The following is a 23682-nucleotide window of genomic DNA, read 5'->3' on the forward strand; positions in this document are numbered from 1 at the left end:
AGATAATCAAGCCATACGATAAATGCCTCATCAGGAGGAAATGTCAACTCCTGAATGAGGACAGTTATTGTATAAGACATTTCTTTACCTAGAGGAAGCAGGTTAATATACCTCCAAATTACAAGTTATCACAGCATATAATGTTCAATTTCCAGTGTAATTTCCATCATGCTTTCTATAGAATGCGTGGAAATCAATTCAGATATCACTGAAACTTTACTTCTGAATTTTTACAGCAGCAAGTCAAAAACTAATTAAGAAAAGCCACAACAAAGCAAAAGACCATGTAACAAGGAAGAATAATATTTTGAGATAGGCATTTAAAAAAGTGTCAGTCCTGTGCAAACCCTTGTCAGTTCAAATTTAACATACTACTTTAATATATCATTTTTTACAGCTTGAATAGGAAAGACTCAAGAGGGAGTGTGCTTTTGGTTGCAGCAGGGAAGGCAGAGAGAGAGGGTGACAGTGGAGAGAGGGGCTTAGAGCAAAGAGCTTGCAAGAAGCACAAAAGGCATTTTAAAAAATGTCTTGAAGGAATCAGCAGCAGACACCAGGTATAAAAGCATGAGAGAGTAGAGAGTTCATACAGGAGCCCTGGGAGAAGAGTCAGAGAGGCGGCTCGTTGCGAAGGAGGCTGACAACAGTGTAAGAATTGGAAAGGGCTGGAAAAAAAACACAAAAGCGTGAGAAAAGAGGGTGATGCTGCTCAGAAGAGCTGAAAAGTTAAAGCCAAGTGCATTTAAGAGTGCCACACATTAGGTGAGTGATAGAGTGACAGTGAATTTGAGACTCAGAATGAGGAGTAATTTCCTTTCAGGAAATATGCGACCTTTCAAAAAAAAAAATAAAATTCCATTGATGTATACTTTCCAGTGGGCTCTAAAAAATAAGCAACTCTTTTCAAGATTTTAAATGACTTGCAAAGCAGCCTAGATTATTTTTACTGCAATGTCCTTCTCCTTCCTTTCTTGGACTGAAAGTCCTCCTCCCCAGGCCTGCTGCATGAGATGATGGGAGCCTGCTCACAGAGTCTGCTGAGACCAGTCACCTCTGAAAGCCCTCCCTGCACAGCCTGTGGCCTGGGGTACATAGGAATAAATTTTTTACCAACAGAACCACTTCTCCAGTAGTTAAATAAAAAACAAATAAGACTCAGAGCCATCACTTAGAGGCCCACAGACCTAACACTGTAATATTGCTGAGCTTTCTCTTGATTTCTCTCTAATTTTTACAGCCCAGCCTGCAGTTCTACATTTCCAAAAATTATTCTGTGACCAGCTCCCAAGTACCTCACACTTGATTGGGAGGTTCAAACCAGCTATAGCTCCTCCTCAGTGGGTCTCAAGTCATTCAAGATATATATATTAGCCTTGCTGACAACATCTACTTTGGGCCATGTTGTCTCTCACCCACCACCTTGCTCTAATAATAGTTACATTTTACAATTTTCATAAGTTGTCAACATCATCGATCTTCCAGATGGAATGTGCTTGTCTTCCATTATGTGTGTTGAATTACTTGTGCCACAATTAAGTCTTTATTTAGCTGAAGGCAGCTTACCTTCAAGACAGTGTGTCATTTGCTCTCTAGCAGACTAATAATGGTATAGGTCTAAAAATTACATACATGTACGTTCCCCCCACCCCACAAAAAAAGAAAGTCTCCAGCAGTGTCTCGTAAGATGGACATGCTCTGCATGGTAAACTATCACTCTGGTAGGATAATTGGTTTGGTTTGATCAAAACTGCATGCTCTCACAGAACTGAGCGTCTGGCAGTACTCATAGCTCAGCATTAAAAGAGAGGATTGTCTTTGTCAGATCTGTCATGAAAACTGTAAAAGGAGAGACTGGACTGTACTGAGCAAAAATGAAGGGATGTCCTCTAAATCCAAAAGACTGTGTGCCTTATTTATCCTGGTGCTACCCATTTCGTCTCTGCTGTAAGTTCTCTACAATCTCTTTTGATCTCTTCTATTAAAGAGAAAGAAAGCTGCTAGAAAAGACATCCCACAGAAGTCCTATCCATTTCTTCCTGCCTCTTCAGAAAGGCCACAATGACCTGAGCATTGCTGCATCACACAGGCAGTGAAAAAATGTAATAATGCTACCTGCACCATTAATTGGAAAATGCATATAGTTTTATTGCCACCTATTAAAATGACTCTTGAGGTCTCCAGCTGACACACTCCAGGGTGTGCAAAAAGGAAAGGGAGCAGAGACTGCAGCAATTAGCTGCCCTGGTGCCCTCATGTCCCATCTGCAGCACTTCTGAGCACTGGGTCCTGCTTGGGGTGCAGCATCTCTTCCACAAAAACACCCCACCTTGGTGGAAATCCTGGAAATGCACAGCTTGCCACTGTCCTGTGCCAGTTTCTAAAGCCAGCTGCACTCCCCGCAACCACCATGCCTAGCAATGAGTTTTTACTGATTACTCATCATGTCTCTCAGACTCTGCACCTGGAACCTTTGTGGTGATATTCTAATACTCCCCGCATTTAAGATCCACATGTCACTTGACAGACATTTGTAAAAGATGCTGTGTTTTGATTTGCATAACAAAAACCCCAACTTGGTCTAGAATCCTGCCATTTGGTGATTCCAAATAACTCTTCCAAATGGTTACAAAGGCTTGCACCCTTTGCTTTGCTTTGCTATATAACTTACCCACTTGTCACTTCTCTGCCCTTCCACAGCCCTTTACTCTGCATGTTACAAACCTCTTTGAATAAAAAAGGGTCTTTTCAGCTGAACACAATTTTGTCTTTGTTTTACAAGCAAAAATAAGATGAAGCACAGAGACAAGAGACTTGGCCAAAATCACTCAGCATGCCAGGAAAAAAAAAAAAAAAAAAGGGATTCGATCCAACTCTCTGAATCGTCTGCATTCACTTTGAAACAACACTACCACCAGCCCACTAACAGGCTTGTTTTGTTTTTATAAGGTAAACTCCTACTCTGTTAAAAAAAAACAGAAGGAGAAGAAAATCAGCCAGTGTCTTCATGACATTAGACAGAAGATGCATCTACACAGATGTAGTTTTGTGCCCCATTGCTCCATGCAGTGCAATAAGAAACTGATTTAGGAAAGATCTGGCACAAAACCTGTTCCAACCTCCCTCCACCTCTTGGGGCATTCACAGTGCCATTTGGGATGTCCCTTTGTCGCAGATACCAGGCCACCATCTGTCTTCTGCTTGCCAGTACTGCATGGGCTACAACAGCCCCAGCTTGCAACCATGGTGCTTTGGGTAACTAAGGGGATACCCAGGGAAAATTCCAGCTCAAGCCTGCCCTGCTCACTAGCGCAGCCTCAGACATGCAGCCTGGCCATTTTTACATGCTGTCTTGCAAGGTGAAAAAATTAAAGTTCCTTGTAGAAGGGAATCTGACATCTGTTTTTAAAAGAAAAATGAGATTTCCATGCAGCCAGAACCTGATTTGCTGATAAAACAGCCAACACGACAGCCAGCCTACAGGTATCAAAACGGGGGTGGGGTATCACTGTCCCCCAACTCGATGCTGTGGCTAGAGCAGCACCGCCGCAGTGGGAGCAGGTCCCAAACCCAGGCCTGCAAGGCAAGAGCCCTTAGTCCAAACCGCGCTGCTTTCTCTGGTGTGTGTCAGATGAAGAGAATTTGCCTGCTGTCCGAGCCCATCTGAAAACAGCACACCTCCTGATTTCAGCCCTGGAAACAAGAAGAAAATTCAGCCCAGAAACTGAGCCAGAATCGTAATGCAAACAAGATTTGATTAAGATTCAGATCACATAGTTTGTGCAGCACGTGCTCTTCTGCAGCTAGAACAAAGGTCAGTTACGCACCTAGCAGTTCCTCCCACTGCCTTCAAGGCAACTAAGATAGCTACAACTCCTGAGGATACATGCCATTATTTTTTGATTTGCAAGTCCAGCAGTGCCACAGTGATGTGAGCAGCAGGGCACAGGACAGTCTCTGCAGCAGAGATGTTGGACGATCTCAGGCCTTTTCACAAATGGGGCAAAACACCACCCTAGAGAGTGACAGCCACTTTGAAAGGAACCCAGACTGTTCCCTGCTTCTTGCCTCATCTCCCAGTGGGTGGGAAGGAAGGAGGAGAGAGTTACAGCTTGCTAGGGCACATGAGATTGTGCGCTTTTCTTTCCTTCTCCTCTCTCCCTTCTTGGAAGGGTCCTGGAATGTGACTTGCCCCCAGAAGTGCAAACATATGTGCCGAAGGAGTCCAGCTTGTTATCTTTTTATTAGCAAAGAGGTTGTTACACAACAAAACCATCTCTTGGAAGCCTCCTTTCACACTCAGCTCAATTTGGTAATAATTTCATTCTTAGCAAAGGGCTTGTCTGAACAGAGACTGCTGCTGATGGAGGAGCTAAACTGCACTTCCTGCTGCTGTCACCAAGAGTCAAAAAACAAAACCAGAGTAAAAATACCAGGCTGGCCTCAACAAACTATCCCTGAGATTCTTGAATGAAAAAGGTATTATTACTGTCATCATTATTACCTTCCTGTCATTTCCTTACAAAGCTGAAGCACACAGCACCTGAATGCCACCAGCTCTCCTGAGATCAGTGCCGCAGACCCTGGAGTCCCAGCGGAGCTCTGCCCCAGATCATTCTCAGCCCTTCGTTGCCTTCCACATGCTCTGCTTGGGCCCAGCCCCAGCACTGCAGAGAAGAATATCGGGCAGCACTCTGCATCTCACAGCATGTGTCCACAAAAAGGCAAAGAGCTTGTGTGTTCAAACGCTCACGCTGCCCAGCTTGAGACATCCCATATGTTGAGACAAAGATGGAGAATGAGTGGGAATCCTGAGCTCCAATAGACAGATGCATGTTCAACCATCCTGAATGATGGAAAGTCTGTGGCTCTGAGGTTTTGGTCCCTGTCCCATAGTGGGTGTAGCTGTGAAAGCAAAACAATGTTCCCTAAAGTAAGCATGATTAGGCTTTCTCCATAAACGTTATTTATGGAGGGCAGGGCCATGTGAGTGAAAAGCTGGGGAGAATTTCCATTCTGCCTGAATGACTTGCAAACCATAGATTAAGTGATGAAGTTTAGTGACTGGGAATCCTGCCCAGACTCAGTCTCAGTGAAGGAATTAGCAGACTGGTTTAATGGATCAATCTTTTAACTCCACTCCATAACACAACAGCAGAGATATGAAGTTTGGAGGTGGTTATGTACATCTCAGAGATTTGCTACAGATTCATGTCTGACTTGTGCACCCCCATGTGAAAGTGAGGTACCTCCCCTGCCCACGGCAACCTGGCAGAATATCGTAACAGAGTAATCCAACATGTGAAAAATAATCGATACTGCTTCCTAAATCTCTACCATTTTCTCACTTCAAGAAGTATATATTTGCAATTATCACACCACTGTGTTGAGCAGCTAAACAAGGATGCAAGTTCAATTTTGTCTCAGTTCACTGCTTAATAGCTGTAGTGATTTATACATACATACTTACATATACATACATATATATATTAGTGTACCCAAGTGGTTTCTCCTGAGGGGGTAGGCAATAGCTGGTGCATACACTTTATTTTGTATAGATTTTTTTTCACTATTTGTAGAAAAAAAATACAGAACAGACAAAAAAAATAATGAATTTGAGAAAACAGGAGGAAACCAGCAATTGTTCTGGAGGGGATGAAAGCAGTCATTGATCCAATATGCTCTGCCATGTGATACCCAAAACACTCACCTCTGAGCGCTCTGAGACCTACCAGCACAGCTTCTACACCCCAGTGCACCAGATGATTACCCAAACCTCATGTGAGTCTGTGGGAATGGATCTACCAACCCAACTGGCTTTGGTTCAGCCTTTAGTCATGCACATAGACAACTGAAAATTTGGAAAAAAAATATTCACACAAAAGAAAGAAAAGAAAGGGTGCGAAAGGCATGAGGGAGAGGAATGTTTCTTGCATTAACATTTCTGAAAAAGACACTTTTTCTGCAGCTCCCACTCAGCTGGGGCAATGAGAACAGGTTTAGGGAAGCCTCTCCTCAGGGCAGCACTGAAGCAAGTTTGTTCACTTGCAGCTGAGTATGTCCTTAAATATGCCCATTTTTGGCCTATTAAGGTCAGAAAGCAAACTTCAGACAAGCCCACATGCAGCTGAACTCCATCTTACGGTGACTTCTTATCATGGGAACACCTGGGAGAAAACATGAACAGCAACTGATGTTAAGTGCCTTTGGTCTCTGAGAGCAAAAGAGCATGCAGTGGCTATGACTGCGACCTGCTGCAGCCAGCTCCCACCAATGTCCATTCGGGAAGCCAACACTGGTGCCACCTGTGTCACTTTGGAGACCTGGGGAGAGATTACCAATTTGCAGTAATAAATTTACTGCCACTGGGTGTCTGTACTACTGACACCAACTCTGTGGTCACTATAATTTAAAACACAGAATACAAGAAAGCAGGCACCAAAATTGTCGTTTAGGGGCTACATACTACCAGCAGCAAAACCCCTAAAAAAATTACTTTAGGAGTCATGGATGGAGGTGGCCATTACGTGCTACCTGACCTTTGCATTGAGCACCTTTCTCATGGTGCTCTACCCTGGGGCTCCAGGGCAGCTGGAGCCCCGTGACCCCAGGTCCATGGGTGTTGCTGGAGCTTCCAGGGCGCAGAGCATCTCACTGATCTACCCATCAAAAAAATCTGATTTTGAAAATGAGCCTGGTGTTGTTGTTGTGTTTAATGCAGGAGTGATATCCAGCGACAGACCGCCTGAGAAAAGCTGTGGGGGTGAAGGGAAATTATAGTCCTTCATTTACACAATATTCTTGCATTTGATTAGTGCGGGGGTAGAGGAAAGCAAAGATGAATGCTCTCGCTCTCTCTCCCGCACACCCACCCCAATCACCCCTGGCTCATTATGAACTGCATCCTTGCAAGCGCTGCTTAAGCAAAACTGGGTTCCCATGGTTACACCGAGGATTTTCTGCCTAGGGTTGCACGTGATGCGAGTTGCGAGAGTGACTCGGCTGATACGTTAAACGCAAAGGCGAAGCGGAGTCCCCTTCCGGACCCAAGGATGCACCAGCTGCATGCTAGCAGCCTGCACCCCTGGAGAGCTAACCTCTCCCGCACACTCAGGGTGTTCAATCACTACAGTGGCCAGGCAGGGCTCCTGTATTTTAAGCAACCATTTCCACAGTGCAGCTAAAAGCCTACCTTCCCCCACACTACTGCAGGCTTCACCTGCAGGTTGTTTTCGCTGTGGTACCTAGCTCTGATCACTTGATCACTCCTTCCAGGGTGGCTGCAGCCCCGATTTTAAACTGACTCACAGTAAAAGAATGAAGAAAGTATCTCCCTCAAAAAAATCCCACCCCCAAAAAGCAGCCAGAGCTGACACTGTGGGTTCTGGAACGCACTGAGCACCCCAATGGGCCTAGCAGATTCAGCAATGTAAGACATGCAAGCAGGACCAGCATCTTGCCGAATGACAAAGAGATACTGTCTGTTATCCAAGTCGAGACCCGAGAAGGATATTGTTGGTTCATATCACAGCTGCTGGAAGGAGGGAGGAATTTCAAGTCCCACGTGAAAGGTGATTCCTCGGTAAGGTGGGGCAGCACTCAACACTGCCCACCAAGCGACACCCAGTGAGGCAGCAGCATAGCCAATGCAATTCCCTGCTCCTAAAGCCAGGAGTTGTCCACATGGAATATATTGTGCATGTTGAACTAGTTACAAAATTATTATTTCCCTATAAAAGGAGCAGGAATAACAAGTTTATATAAAAATAATCTGGAGTTTTGCTTTTCCTGAGTATCTTTGGCGAGAATAATAGTAATAATAAGAAATAGGACTGGAAAGAAATGCAAGGAATTACTTAGTCCATCCTTCTTCCCAAAGCAGAGCCAATCCTGTGTACTTCTTTTCAAACATCCCCACATGTTTTTAAGGGCCTCCAGTGGTGGATCACATGATGGTCCACAGAAAATCTATTTCATTCTTTTTTAAAATTCAAGTTAGTCTTTTTTGCAAAGCTTTTGTCTCACATTGGTCACCAAGCCACAATTACACACAGAAGGAAGTCCTCCTACTCCTGGAACATTAAAACCTTCTCCAGTGTCATCTGGTGGCAGGCAATGTGGGAAACAGCTCATATTCACTGCATACTAAATCTCGTTTCTCAGCCTTCACTCTTCTGACAGAAATGCTACTGGGAGCCTGCTCTGGGAATGATAATTAGCTTGTTGATTAATCATCAATGCTCAATGATATGGTGTCATTCCTTGTGCTTTTGGTTTTGGAGAGAGCTGTCCCCTGCAGCAGAAGGAAGCTTGGGACAGTGCTGCATCAACCCAGCACCTGGAGAAAGGTTCCAGACACAGGCAGGTGTCCAGCAGGTCTCCAGGTATGCTGCGAGACCATCACCCAGCCATGCTACCTCTCACCAAAACCAGGGCAGAACCACCAGCCAACTGCTCTGCACAGCAAGCCCACAGTCCTCACTTGACTCTAGCTCTTGTGCCAATAAAGCATTTTTAACATTTCAGGATCGATTTTGTTGATTTCCACGCCCCTGCAAACACTCCTTGTTAATACAAGTTGTGAATTTATTTCATTTTCCCCAGGAGCTCCTACACCATCACGATCAAATTTAAGGTGTTAATTAAATGGAATGTGTAACACTTAACAGCCCAACAGACAAGAATTTAGGCTAATAGCAATGGCTAGAGGTGGGTTACTGCTCCGGGCAGGGAGGGCTTCAACTGGCTCCTGTTGGCTTCCCTCCTACTCACCAATATTTGTGGGTTTTTATATATTCTCCCACTCCCTGGATTTCAATAATAACTTGACTACACCTCACTGACAGCACATATTCAATTTAAAGGCTTTACTTGTCAGCTTATACATGCTTATCTGCAAAAATAATTCTCCATATTTATGGTTTTCAGCTCCTGAGCCTCCCAGATGTCTTTAAGTTCAACTTTATTTTGTCACCGTCTTAATTGAACAGCTGTAAAGGAAGACACAGCAGCTTCCAGGTTAACCAGCTGATGGGTTGTAGCCAAACGTAAAGAGTTCACAGTCAACCACAAATTCATTTGAAATGACAGCAAGAGCAGCAGATCATTCTCTGCGTGACAACAACCTGTCTGCAGCAAAATCCAACTGCAAACACAGATCAGAAAAAACCCAGAGTGCCCCTGTGTTGCCCTGGTCTGTGCTCCTTGTACGGCAATATAAAAATTTATTTTAAAATAAATATTTGTTCAGGAATTCTTTTGTAATAGTGGATAACAGACTGCCTGATAATTGGATGGCTTGTGTTTTCTGTAAGCTTGTATTAAAATTTGAGCTGATAGATCAGACAGAATAAGATCTCTTCTAGGTATGGACTGTTCAAAAGTAGAATCAGATTTTCCAAATTGACTTACTGTCAGTCTGAATATTTGTCATGACAATTACAGCTGTTCATAAGGAATTTGGAGTTTGATACTGGAAATGTAGATCTTGTTCATTATTTTACACAAGATATATATAGATGGTGGCATCTTATTTTGGCCACTTACTGAAAACGTTTCCAGTTTGTGTGTTTATATGTAAAAGTTCAAGATGCCTTTCTATGCACATTCTTTGCCACAGACCTCTAATTCCCTGCTTATGTGAAAGTCTTTGCAAACAAACTGCTCTGTTACAATCTCCTTGGAACAAAACACAAGATGGGTGCAAACACCAGCAAAGCCAATCCAGGGTTTTGTTTACTTATTTACAGACAACTTGTTGAGGGATTTTCCCTGCTTCAGTTAACAGCTGCTTTGCCTTTTTGTGTGGAAAACTCATGAATCCACCTCAGTTTCTGTCATGGTGGAAAGGCAAACCCAACATTGAAATGGGGGATAAAGTCAAGCGAATGCATTAATAGGCACAATGGTTGCTGCCTAAAACTACACAGCCCAGCCCATATTTCCAAGCAAGATTCTGTTTTGGCTCAGTTTATAAATATGAACAGCTACACTGCTCTACTAAAATTAATCAATAAATGTTAAAACCATTTTCATCAGTGTCCACACCCAGCACCTTTTCATCCTGGAAGCTGCATTATAGTCCCTCACCACATCATCATACTCCTGCAATCACCACCATCCCACATGGAACAGAACAGGTTAACTTTTCCAAGGCTGAATCATCACAGAATTCATCTATAATAGCCCATGCAGAATAAAAAGCTAGAGATGCATTTAAATACCCCCAAAGTAATTTGGTTAGTCAATGAACCACAGTATCTTTTCCCCACTCACTGGTTCACTTGGCATCCATCACTTTTATTTTGTATCAGATACTCATTGTCTGGAGCAATAACAGATACATGATCCAAAGAAAGGAGCATCCCATTGAATTGCTGGCACACAGCATAACACTGTCATTATGCAGCATTGTGGTGCAAGCCAAAATACCCGTTTTTAACGTGTTCTCTGCAAAGACATGATGGCACCCACAACTCTGCTACATAATCTCAGCAAGTTATTACAACTGGTAACACTCTTAATTGAGCTTCATTGTGAGTGAACTAACACGTGTTGGTCTTAGTTTTAAACACCTAATTCCACAGATATAGATGATGCTGACCCCTTTTTTCTTATCTTTTCCTTTTCTTGTAGAATAACGTTTTTGAAGTTGAAATGGAGTTTTCAGAGTTTCACAGCAAAGAAGCTGTGAGCACAGTGCTTATTCCTGAAAATGCCTAGTGTAAAGCTGACAGTTTAAGAAGAGGTGAAAATTGGATAAATCACTAGGAAAAAGGGCACAAATGTAGCAGAACACCTTTTCACTTGCAGTCATGGGCACCAAATGTAGCCAGGGAATTCTGTTTCTTTTACTGCCCTGGCCATAGCTCTTTCTTGCGGCTCTAAGGATGAATCACATTTCCCTCCCACCTCCTTCTAGCAGATGCCTCACTCCTGTCTGCTCATCCTCGTCCTGAGCCTGTTCTCTTGAGGCAAGTTGTTTAGTGCATTGCACAGCAAGAACATAGCATGACATAATGGTTAAATATCTACAGTATTTCTACCACATCTTTTTTAGCAAAGACTCACAGTCTGCCTGACAGTGACTTACTCCAAGGTACAGCAACCCTATCCCACCACTATGTCCCTTCTGGCACTTGCCATCCAGGGTGCCCTAGCAGAGGGGAATTAATTTTATCCCACCATGCACTCCAGGAAGCACAGATGCTTGGAGAAATTTGGAGCAATCTCAGCTCTCAGAAAGAGCAATCCAACACCAAAACTTTGTTCAAAGGGAATTACCTGTCTCAGGACAAAGGCTGAAGTCACAGAGTCTTACAGCTTGCTTAACCCTCTCCACCTAGAAAACCTTGAAATCCAGTATTACTGTGCCAAGTCTATTACACAGGACTTAAATCCTGCTCACGGGTACTAGGCAGTTAAAGCTGCTGTGCTGGGTCGCAGGCCCTGCACCTAGTTATATGCATAGGATTTCTCCGTTGTTTAGGTGTTCCTGTAACCTATTGGTTAGAGTGGAACCTGTGAAAAGATTCAAATGATGCTTCTGTGGTAAAACACAGAAAGACATAGTGGATCCCCAGACAAACCACCCTGGGAAGGGTAGGGCAAGAGGCTGCAACAGCAAAGTTGCTTTCTGGGGCTATGGCACTTGCAGCACAGTGGGGAGGGCCACCAAAGTGAAAACAGTCTTTGTGGTGGAGGTCCTTCAGGGTGCATGGAAGGTGGCCAAATAGCCTTTCCTTCTCTCTCAGGACCTCTAGCACTTCCAGGTGAAAGGGAAAAAAACCAGCAAGATCACAGCTTATTTCTTCACTCTCAGGAGAACAAAGAAACCAGAGATGACTTAGCAAAAAGTGCTCATACAAATCATCAATGGGGGCTGTCCTGGGATCCGGCAGCAACATGATGTCTCAGCAGGCACACTGCGTGTGTTAATCTTGTGCTGCAAACCTCCGAGCACCAAAACCAGGCAGTGCTCCACTGCAATATATATCAAAGCTAAGGCTCAGGGTTTTTTGCTTTCATTCAGACACATCCAAACTGTTTTGGTTTGATGATTCCTGGCTTACCCAACAGGTAAAGTTTAAAGGTTAAGTGAAATGGCAACAAAATCAACGCCAAGGAGGATTCTCATTGATTTTTGAACACGATGTTAGAGCACTGGTTTGCACCAGCTCTCCAGAAAGGGAATAATTGTAAATAAACAGCCTCCACCACCTTCCTCCCACATACGCAGGCAAACAGACTCTAAGCTGCTATCTCATTTCATTCAGCTATGACAGCTCCCAGTATTAAAGATAATTAACCCCTTTTATTATTAGTTCCAATGTATGGCATGCTTGCATTTTGCTATTATATCCCAAGTCTTCTAACTCAGGCCAGTTAACCACATAGGACAGGAAGGGAAGCAGGAAAAAGCTATCATTACAGAATTATACTCGGGCAGCCCCTTGCCCAGGGACACGTGAGCTAAACTGGGGGACAAACACTGCCCCTTCAATGCACGCAGAACCAGCACCAACATAGTGTCCTCCTGCAGACAGCAGCCGCTTGCGAGCAGCTGACCAGCCTACGGACTCAGGCACCATCATATTTACCCCTACTGAGCACTGAACATTTCTGTTAATGCAACATTCATTTGAACCCCAAATTCCCCAATCCTGACAATCACCATTGCCTGTTTAGGCTACTTTACCCCAAAATAAGCCATATGGCAATGACCAGTTCTGGGGAATAAAGCAAGCAGAACTGCTTTCCACCTAAGCTCAGCAGAGCCTGTATCTCTGCGTTTGATCTCTCTCTTCATCACTAGTGTTGTTCAGAATGCTGGGAACACACAGTCAATGCAGATTTAGAAAATATCAAGGGGGTTTAAAGATATAAAAGTCTAAGATAAGCTCAGAGATTTTCAATACAGAACTACAATTCAGGCTCCCAAAAGAATATATATGTATGCATATATGTGTGTGTATATAGGTGTATACATATACATACATACATGTATATATATATATACACATAGCATGGGCAGGGTACCTGGACACTACTGCACAGCAAAAATAAATTATCCATGAGTGGGGAAGGCTCCAGCTTTGCAGACCCTAATTTAGGCTCATGGCATCTCGTCTGGCTGCAGCAATGGGCATGAAAGGGGGCTGCATCAAGCTCTCACAGCTCCCTTCCCTGCCTTGCAAGAGATCAGAAGACAGCTGCAAACCTCTAGAAAACTCTCCTCCAAGTCCCTGGGTGCACCCTGGGGCTGGCAACTCCCTGGCCATCCAAGCCAGTGCTCCTGCACAGAGCTTGACCCAGAAACAGTGTCATGGGCTGACAGCTGTGAGTTTCCCTGCACCATACAGCTGTCCTTTTGCAGCAGAGAATTTCAGTTCATTTCTTAGATGGGTTTTTCCACTTCTGCAGCCACAGGAAGGACACTGTCCTGGCTGCAGTGCTTGCAGTACTTTCGGTGCATGTGTGAGCACAGCCAGGAGCTGAGACGGGGCTGGGGATCAGAAAGTGCTGAGCCAGGGTTTCACCCCCTCACCACTGCATGCCGCTTGGGCCAGCCTCTCCACAGAGCAGGGGAAACTCTCAGCTGCTGTTATGAAACCGAGTCTGAAAATGGGCTTATTCCACAGTGGAATTATGACAGCCTTGACCTGCTTTGCAGGCATCCCAGCTCTCTGCCAGGCTGGTGAATCAAGTGATGCTGAACTGCCAAATCCACCAAACATCAAAGGAAATTAAGCTGTTCCCATGGGACTAATTTTGCTCTCTGGCCACAGAAATGTTGCATTAGAGCTTCCCTGTGAAGAGCCAAGCAGTGAGGTGCATCGGGATCCCCAACAGCTCCTCAGCAGGGCCAGCCACCTCAGTTAAACAGGGCTTTATCTTTGCAGTGCAAACCAACAGGTCTCAAAATGATTGTGAAAAATCCCCGGCAAACATAATAGGAATAAATAAAAGGAGAGGTAAAAATAGCTAAGAAAAGGAAAAAGGTAGTAAAAGAATTAGGGCCATTTGCAAATGGTTTGTATTTCCAAAGAAATTCCTTACTGGTTGCCAGCTGTCTGAGCCCTGAAACTTGGCATCGCTACAACAGACACTGAATTTGATACAGACATTTGGTTCGCCGTATTAATCATGTAGAGTAGAAATAGAATACATCACTTATGTGTTTGTCTCATCAGCTAAGGCTTTAGCCCCATTAGACTTAATAGAAACCTTCCCTTGACTTTCCTTGCAGCCAGGATTTCAGCTCCAAAGCACACTTCCAAAGAGACACTACTGTGGGGAAAACCCCCATGCACCTGCACCCCACCACCTGACAGAGAAATTCAGACAGTGCAGGCTTCTCTCTTGCGTAGTCAGGACTAAAGTGGGCTGCTCTTTTGTCCTTTACAGAGGGCAGAAACCCCAAAAGACCAAAGCAAAAGAACACCAGATCAATGAGCTGCTTGTGCCGGCGGGGAGAGCAAAGCAGGTGAAGGAAGAGCTTGGGGAGCCAGGGAGCTCAAGGATGGAAATTGCACTCTGGCCAGTCAGGACACCCCTCTCTCAGGCAGCATTTGCTGGGCTGGATTATGGCAATTAAAGCAAAATGGTCTCATGTGACCTTAAAGGACATTAAAAGGTCAATGTAGATCTTTGTGGTACAGTGAGAAAAAGCTTTGAAGTACCACCAGCCTTGCCCATGGTACAATAGCCAGGAGAGGAAGAAGTTGTTTGTTGCAGTCTCTCTCCTTTCTCCTTCAAACACCAACAAATTATTCTAAAACCATAACACATCAGGGGGGTTAGTATTATAATACATGCCTTATGCCAGTATTGTTCTAGAAATGTCTTTTTTCTTTCGTTCAGCTACTGCCACAGGGCAGTAAGCACAATACATGTGCATGCATCTGGCGTGCCACAGACATCACAAAATGAGTCAGGTCCTCAGCTGGTATTATTCGGCTTGGCTGTCCCGATGGTTTTAATTCATACTTTTTTTATTTCTGTTCCTCCTTCCAAACGTTCTCCCCTCTCACATTCTGTATGCAACAATAGCACTATAATACATAATTGTATCATAAGCATCTCTGCAGTCCCTCGCAAAAGAAAAATAGATGTGTAGACATTGCTGACAAAGCAGCTGTGTCTGGGTGGCATTTTACTTAACAATTCCTGACATTAGATTCCAAGTCCTACCTTCACTTTCCTATATAAAAAAGAGTTTCTCCTTCAATTCTGGTTATCTGTTATACTAATACTGAAAATATGTTTTGAATATCTTTATGTTGGGAGTGGATTCTCAGGTTATTCATGGCTGAAGCATGAATGCAAGTCCCTTCTTCTGCATTCATAAGCCTTACATTACATCATCCCCCCAACAGCACTGATCGCTTTGTCCCACTAGCATTACTAGAGTTCATTTGCCTGCTGGATAGAAACCCTCTTCTGATCTCCAGAAATGTAAAGCTTTTGCTAGAACTATTAATTTTGCTTATAAAAGAGGGTATTTTGTGCAAAGTTTTTGTTATCATTCTGGGGAGAAAAAACAGTTACATTTTGTCCTCTTCTTATTTAAAAGGTCCACTGATGATCTAAGCAGCAGAGCTGATTTTATGCTGCATTTCCATACCTGGTAGCAGACATCACCTCCTTTTTCTGACTCGGAGAACTGCATTGCATACAGCTATGCTACTGCAAAGCCCTTGTGATTTCCAAGTCTGTCAATCATACTGAATAAAACCACTTGATTCTTGCAAAACGTTATGTTTTGTTCCACTACAATGCATCCCAACACAAGAATTATCATACCAAGTCAGAACAAAGGTCATTCTAGCTCAAACCCAACGCCTTACTGTGGCCCAGGAGAAAACAAAAAAAGTACAGAGAAAGCTTGTTTGCCTCAATAGATTGCCCTCCCTTTCAAACGTCTGCAATGTAAGGACTTTCTAGAGATTATATGTGAAGTGTGAGTATCAAAAAAGCCCTGTATGAGGAGCGCCACATTTCAACTTTCCGGAAAGCAACGATTCAATTTGATGCTCACCGTTTCCTGCATTAGGGGAAACAGTAAATGATTATTTCCTGCTCACCTTCTTCATACTGCTCCACAGCTTCCCTGCTACCAGAGTCTGCAAAGGAGTACCAGAAAAGCCCTGATAAGAGATAGTCTTATGACAAAGTTGCCATATAGCTTTATGACAAAGCCTTATGACAGAGTGTCTCATGACAAAGTTATGGTAACAGCTTTCAATGTGGCCATTTGTCACCCTCTAGAGGTGGCTGAGCTGTAAAAGGACTGATACAGCCCAGCTGTCCTGACTGCTCCCTCCACACTTCACTACTGAGAGGGGAGGCCCTGTAGTACCCAAGGGCAAGACCTGCTCATTTACAGCCAAGGGTGCCAAGTTCTGTTTCCTGGTCCTGGTACCAATGTGGCAGGGCATCATACACAACGACCTGCCGTCCAGACTCCACACAAGTACCTGAGAGATTTGAAACGTGCTATTCTTGACACTCCCATGAAACAAATCTGCTCTTACAACTACTAATTTATTTAAAGGGTTATCGACAAATTCCATAGTGCATGCTCACCTTTTAGCCCCACAACAACTGAGCTCCCATGGTAATCATAAAATCATATGGTGTTTGCCTCTTAGACTGGAATGACAGATTCAATCTCTCTAAACAAATACTGGATATGAGGAACAAAAAGCCAAGTTATGAACTTTTTGTTATGTATCGATCTACCAGCACTGTGCCAAATACAAAGAAAGCTGAAAAACTGCATGGTTCATCTTACATATAACTGTAAAAACAGACTGAACTCTGCAGAAGAAGGAGGAAACAAAATAAATTATTATCCATTTCTTACTTGTACGGTGGTGGTTTCTGAAAGCATACTTTGCTGTGCTAGGATCTCTATGAACACAGAAGGAAAAAACATGTGCTAGCCCATAACACTGAGCAAAAGACTGTGACATTGCTTGTCTTGGATCAGCGCAGCCCTCCTGCTTACCATGCAGCCACCTCCATTTTACTTCTTGAATATATTTCTCCTATTTCTTGCACTTAATATGCAGGAAGAACCTAGAGAAAAGCAAAGATGCTCCCGTTTCTTGGCATCTCTTAGTCATAATGCAGCAAATCCCTCTGCCTCTAAGTAAAACACCAGGCAAAGCGGACTGGCTCCGTAGAGCCCCCAGCTTTTGCTCCCCCAGCCAATCCTTCTGGTGACAATGTGTAAAGCGGTGTTGGCCCGCGGCCTGGATCTGCAAAGCCAACACCACCAGGATCTCACTTATGAAGGAGAAAAGCTCCCACAAAAGTTTTTTTCTGTCAGTACCTGTGTTACGGGAATGAAGTGTTTTCCTTAATAATGCTTACAATCCTTGAAAGAAATGTCACTATGAGCTGGGACATGTTTCCTCCTTGCCTGAGACCATACATAGCCATACATGTATGTCGCATAGCCATGTATGCCACATGCTATACATAGACATATATGTCACACTCCAGAAAGAAGCTGAAGGCTGGGTGACAGCAGAGTCATTCTCTTTATGCCACTTGGCTTTGTCTCATGGAAACCCCTCGTGTGTGGGAGGAGTACTGAAAAGCAACTTAGCAAAGAGGCATGAGGAAGCAGTGCAGGTGGTTGCCAGAGCAGTTTGCATAAGGTGACCGTTGCATTACACAAGCGGAGCTGAAATACTGGTCAGCGGCCAACCTGTCTGTCTCCTTGTCTTTCCTAACATTTCATCACAACCTTTACTCTGCTAGAGAAGACAGCCATGCAAACAGTTAGGACAGACTTTGGAGTTGAACAGAATTGCATAACTCCAGTTACCTCACACAGATCTGTGCCTATTTACACAAGAGGGGAGCCTGGTCCTACGGTTTCAAAAAAGCAATCAGCATCTGCTTCTGAAAAGATTATTGCTTTATTCTCATCATTCTAAGGGGTCAGGTAAAAAAACCATCAGAAACCAGGTGAATGTGTTCTCTGCAAGGCCTGCAATTCCTGCAACAGAAAAAACGTAACACAGGGCTCCAGATCTCACTTTCCCTAGTCACCTAGTGATAGTAGCCTCATTAAATTCAGCAGCACAATCCTGCCAGTGAAGAACTTGGAGTATTCCAATTTAAAGGGGCAGTAAAAGAAACATGTATTCCCAATAAAACTTACACCTCTATTCCCCTCTCTTTACCCCATCAAAGGACATAGAACAAAAAGAAACTCTTAAACTTTCACATCTGAGGTGTGAAAACAAATATTAAGAAGGCACCAAGATATTTTTTTTTCTAATCTCCAAATTAGTAAGTGAATAACTCCTGAATGCTGGCTATTTTCCAGTGCCCATTTCAGCCTAGCCCATTTAAATCTTCAATCCTTCTGAAGTGGCAGGATCTACCTGTTCCTTCTGAAGGGATGTTTTGAAGTGTTGAAGTGCATGTTGGTTCCTCAGGTCTACAGGAATAAGTTTACTATTTCAGTTGCTTCCCACTCCAATTTGTTATTTGGGATTTGCTTGTGAAGCCAGAAACAAGGAACATGACTTCAGTCAAACTCCTCTGGAAGGGCTTACCCTATCCAGTCCACCTGCGCAAAAACCCATTTTGGCATCAGCAGTTCTTTCAGAGAAAGCTGTTACAAAAGCTGCACCTCTGATGTGAACAGCAGACTGGGCTGTACTAGGGAGTTAAATACTTCCATTATTATGCTGTCTAATTCCTCCTTTAGACCAAGCATGTCAAACTTTTTTGACACCATGTATTTCTCTCATACTGACAATGCTTTGGATCTCTTGAATCTTGTTGAACTGTTGAGTTTGATTTCAGCAGTGAACTGTGCACATAGGTCCTTACCCATCCAGACAGCCCTGCTGCTCACTAAGGCTCTCACTCTTCTACACAGCTTTTCCTAATAGAGGTAACATGTTTGCATGTATTTTATATTTGCAATAATCAAAATGCCACAATAAGAATCTCAATTAGTAACATCATGAAAAAGTCAGAAAGAAAAGATACAGTAAAAATGGCACCTATCACAGATAGTTGTAGGACATGTGGTCTCTAATGAACTGCCATCCAAGATTTTCTTGGGATGATTAATAAGACATAATGACAGATTATTAATATCTTAAGAGCAACTCCATTCTTCCTACTTACTCTGTGAGTCTAACAGAGATGACCTTTTCATAATGCCTAGTAATTTCCATATTACACCCTGGAAACACAGCTAAAATGAGCATGCTGAATCGCAATATGGGACCACAAGGGACACACCAAGCAGAGGAAAGGTGTTAGCAAAACGTGACAAATTACTTATCTGTAACTTCACAGACTGAGTGAAGTCCAATTTGAGATTCTGAGTGATATATGTTTGATGGATTCAGCTTAGCTATATCAGACAGACTGGCCTATAATCCACTTTCTACCTGTCACACATTAGTTGATAATGCTTAGGAGAGGATTGGCAGGACAGAATGACATGATAACAGAATTACCTCCATCACCCACCTTATGCGTACCATTTATTGAACTCAGATCAAAACGAGTGAGTCAGTGTTCAGGACCTCATCACAACACAGTCTGTTCAGAAACCACATCTCTCACACAGTTGCACAAATAACTTTTTTTTTTTTTTTCTGGCTTGCCCGACATTTACAAAAGGTTGAAAATAAATATTGTTTGGGGGTAAAAAAATGTATGATTCACTTTGAGCTTTCTGAAAAAAGGAGGGAGGACAGGCATTTCAAAACCAAAAAGGTTCACTTCAAATGAAAAATTCAAAACTTATTGTGACAAATATTGAAATGAAACATTTCAGTCATTCTGTCTTTTTTTGTGACAGGTTGCTTGGCGCTTTTCTTTCTTCTGAAATATTAGCTGAGGCTTATATTAATTTGCAAAATTTATCAGTTAAGGCAATTTTTTTCATTTTTCATTCAAAATTATCTTAACATTACAACTGTATTTCATGTTGTTTTACTTCATAGACATCCTATCTTTCCAGGAAGCACACAGGATTATTGATGTTGAATGTGGACTAGCAATGATAGGTCAAAGATACATATATCTTTCTATCAACTTCTGTAGCCCCCAGGTTTATGACAAGGGAGTCATAGCTCCTCTTTCCTTGCACCCATAAAGAGTAGCTTTTTGTATCAGCAACTAAGTTTGCAAATAGCATTGTCCATGTCCAACAGGGACAATTCATCTTACTTGAAAAGACAAGTAGCTGTAGCCAAGTGATACTGTCATCAAGAGCAATCAGTTGATCAGATCTGTTTCCTTCAGCTTCGGGTTGCTGGATCTCTTCCTTCTCACGTCTCTGCTTAAGATCTTTGTGGGAATCACCTCCTTCACTCTGACTTCCTTCGGTCTCCTTAGGCCCATCCTTTGGTTATGTGGGCAGACTGTCTCTACAGAGGTTACCCTTCACCTGCTGCTTGGTGGGAACCGGACACAAGAAGAAAGACTGCTGGCAAAGCACAGAGCATCACAGGGCAGGGGTCTGCAATAAGCAAAAGAGTTCTGAAACTAATGTGATGTTCCTTAATCACAGCCACACAGCTTGTTTCTTCCCCCATTGCTTTCCTGGACTGTGCCTATTTAGAATCAGAATTTGTCAAAGGATAGACTTTGTTCTGGGTTTGGCAGATGTAAATGCAAAGTGGCCTTGATAAAAGAGTGCCACAGCAGTCCACCTCACATCCTTTGTGCCCATCTGTGAAATGCCAAGAACACTTTTTGGTATGATACAAAACTAATAAAGATATATGTAATAAATAGGTAAGTACATTTTCAGCCCTCTGAGCTCCTCATTTTCTTTCACCATAAGCCCATTTTTTTACAGCTGACTGCTGTGATCTTCCAAGGGATGTGCTGACGTGGCTTGAACCAAGTTAATTTGCTTCCTTTTTCTTTTTTTTTTGAGGACTGCAGATGTCATCAAAAATAAACAGTACAAAGAGGGGGGAGAAAGAATAGGCAAAGCAGAAATTGATTCAGAAACTAATTAAAATAAAGCATAGTTCTCAAAACCTCTTTAAATTATTCAGATGTCACAACCCAAGGAAAAGCTGTTCTTCTCTAAGCATTCTGCTTTTTTTCCTTCCTCCTCCCTGCCAGAATAACTAGTCTAATTAAATGTTGAAGATATCTCCAAGTGAATTCACTTTATCACAGACTAATTTTGGAGGCATCCAAGGATCTCCAAGTTATGGTACTTTTGAAAAGCTAAATGCACTTTTTTTGCTAGAGGTGGTAAAATTCAGGACTCAAGAACTAAGGAGTTCTTGGTACAGCTGCCAGTAGTCCCTGTCCTTGGACAAGGTTATAAAAGGGCACTGTACAATGAAGGGAGTAGCTTCAGCACATTTGGAGACTTGAGAATGAGTTATGGCTCAAGGATTCATAGTCCCTTTCTCTCCAGAGAGGCAACAAACAGCTTCTGCAGCTGCAACGCTCCAGACCCTCTTTGTGTACAACAAAGAGCATCAGATAAAATGTGCAGCCACCACTGCCATCATCTTACAATGAAGGTAGCAAGCAGAGGAATGTTTGATCCATGTCAAATCATGATATTCAAACCGTTCTGTTGCCTTGTATGCAACAACTAACACAAATTCCAAACACAAACCACCTAGCACTATTTCAGACTGATAAAATAATAGTAGTTTAGTGAGCTATTTAGAGTGAATTTTGAATTCAATGGGTGTTTCCACCAAGGAGGCAACTTTCCAAAGCCTTCACTTCATTTCATGTCTCCCCAGGAGGAAATGTGGCAACCCTGAATGCAGCAGGACATTTCAGCATTTACCCACCACAGCAGGACTCCTCAACATGCCAGACCATGGGGATAGCTGAACTCTGAGACACTTCTCCCAAAGTAAAAACAAGGTCTTCAGTTTTGGGTGGCGAGAAGAGAAAAATTCCTCTAGTGTGACCTTTCCTGTCCATGTGAATATTTCAGGGAAACACCCAAGGAAATAGCTATTTCAGGTTGGTTGCGGGGATATTTGTGCTGGATGAACATGTTAGCAATGCATTAAAAACTTGCAGCAGATCAAAATTCTCACTTAACCTATTTAATATCCCCAGCAATTTTCACTGCTGCTGATGCACACCTCCTCTAACCTACAGAAAATACCCAAGCTCAGTTACTTTGCTGCTGCACCTCAGTTCCTGCAGTGTGAAGACATAACCTCCAGCGTGGGGCTTCCCCCACCCTAGGAACCACTTCTTCCCACATCCGTAAGTGCTTTTCTTAATTTGTTTTCTGTTACTGATGTGCAGCCTTGCATAAATCCTCCACCCATTTTTGCCTCCAAATCCAGCCCCTGCCCACAGGCCTTCAGCTTCAGTTGCTCGAGAGTGATTCTCAGAGCAATTGTCTCTCCTGCAGCTGTTAATCTGTCACTAGTGTGCCATAAGTCAACCAGATATACTGCACCATTACAAAACCTCAACAGAGTGGAAAAAATCATTTGCTTTACTGTCAAAATAAAAACTTTTTATCTTCATTGACAGTTTTATTTAGAAATATCTCAGCTATATTTTAATTTGGCTCTAATTTTGGTGGCCAGTCACAAGTGGTGTTCCCCAGGGCTTAGTACTGGGGTTGGATCTGTTTAACATCTTTATCAATGATCTGGACAAGGGGATCGAGTGCACCCTCAGTAAGTTTGCAGATGACACCTCATCTGCTGGGGGGTGGGAGGCTCTGCAGGGGGAGCGGGGCAGGCCGGGCCAAGGGGCCGATGGCAGGAGGGTCACCAAGGCTCAGTGCCGGGTCCTGCCCGTGGGTCACACCAGCCCCTGGCAGGGGATGGGAACTGCCTGGCGGGAAAGGGCCGGGGGGGCGGCTGACGGCCGGCTGAACGTGACCCCCAGGGTGCCAGGTGGCCAAGGAGGCCAACAGCATCCTGGCTCGTGCCAGCAGCAGCGTGGCCAGCAGGAGCGGGGCAGTGCCCGTCCCCCTGTGCTGGGCACTGGTGGGGCCGCCCCTCGCACCCTGGGCTCAGTGTTGGGCCCCTCAGCGCAGGAGGGACCCTGAGGGGCTGGAGCGTGTCCAGAGCCGGGCAGGGGCTGGGGCACCAGCCTGGTGGGAGGCATGCATAAAACAGCAGCTGATGTTCTCTACTTGGCCAAAACCTACCTGCCTTCTACAAAATATTTCCTTTGGAAATGACAGCCCTTCTACAGAGTTCATAACCTTCCAGCTCTGTGACTTTGTGAATCAAAGTTCATAAAAATCTGTAGGCCACATCTTTGCTGGTAGAAAATGGCTTTCAACAGGCCAGTACTTTGGTTCTCTCTCCTGCTAGCCACACCAAACAGCAATAAACACAGTGCCAATACCCTGGGAAAGCTGACACAGAGACAGGGACATGGACACATTCAGCAGTTTTGGGGGTAGCTCCCACCACACCAAGATCTAAAGTGTTTAAAAACAAACCCACTACACTCTTCCTTTAAAAGTTAAGCATGGCACAGGATTCTTGCTAAAATTTGACAAAACACCCACCAGAGGCTGACTGTCAAATAAATAACACTTGTAAAAGATGTTCCACAGGGATCGTGCTGGCTTTGACTAGACACGGACAGCAAGAATGGCAGTTGGTTTGAACTTCTGCAGAATCTGTTTTTGTTTGTTTTATTTTAAATTGTAACAATATGAAACTGATC

General features: G+C 43.6%; 1 long non-coding RNA gene across 1 annotated transcript in view; it reads right to left on the reverse strand.

Annotated features, from left to right (window-relative positions):
- LOC308072745 overlaps nucleotides 1–22162 on the reverse strand; it is a 181783-nt gene extending 159621 nt beyond the window's left edge. Inside the window, exon 1 of the long non-coding RNA XR_013931776.1 lies at nucleotides 1–22162. This exon is cut by the window's left edge and continues 25201 nt beyond it. This is a non-coding gene — a long non-coding RNA (uncharacterized lncRNA).
- Nucleotides 22163–23682: the final 1520 nt, after the last annotated feature.

This window comes from Falco punctatus, assembly GCF_963210335.1.
Source record: "Falco punctatus genome assembly, chromosome: 13".
Lineage (NCBI taxonomy): Eukaryota > Metazoa > Chordata > Aves > Falconiformes > Falconidae > Falco > Falco punctatus.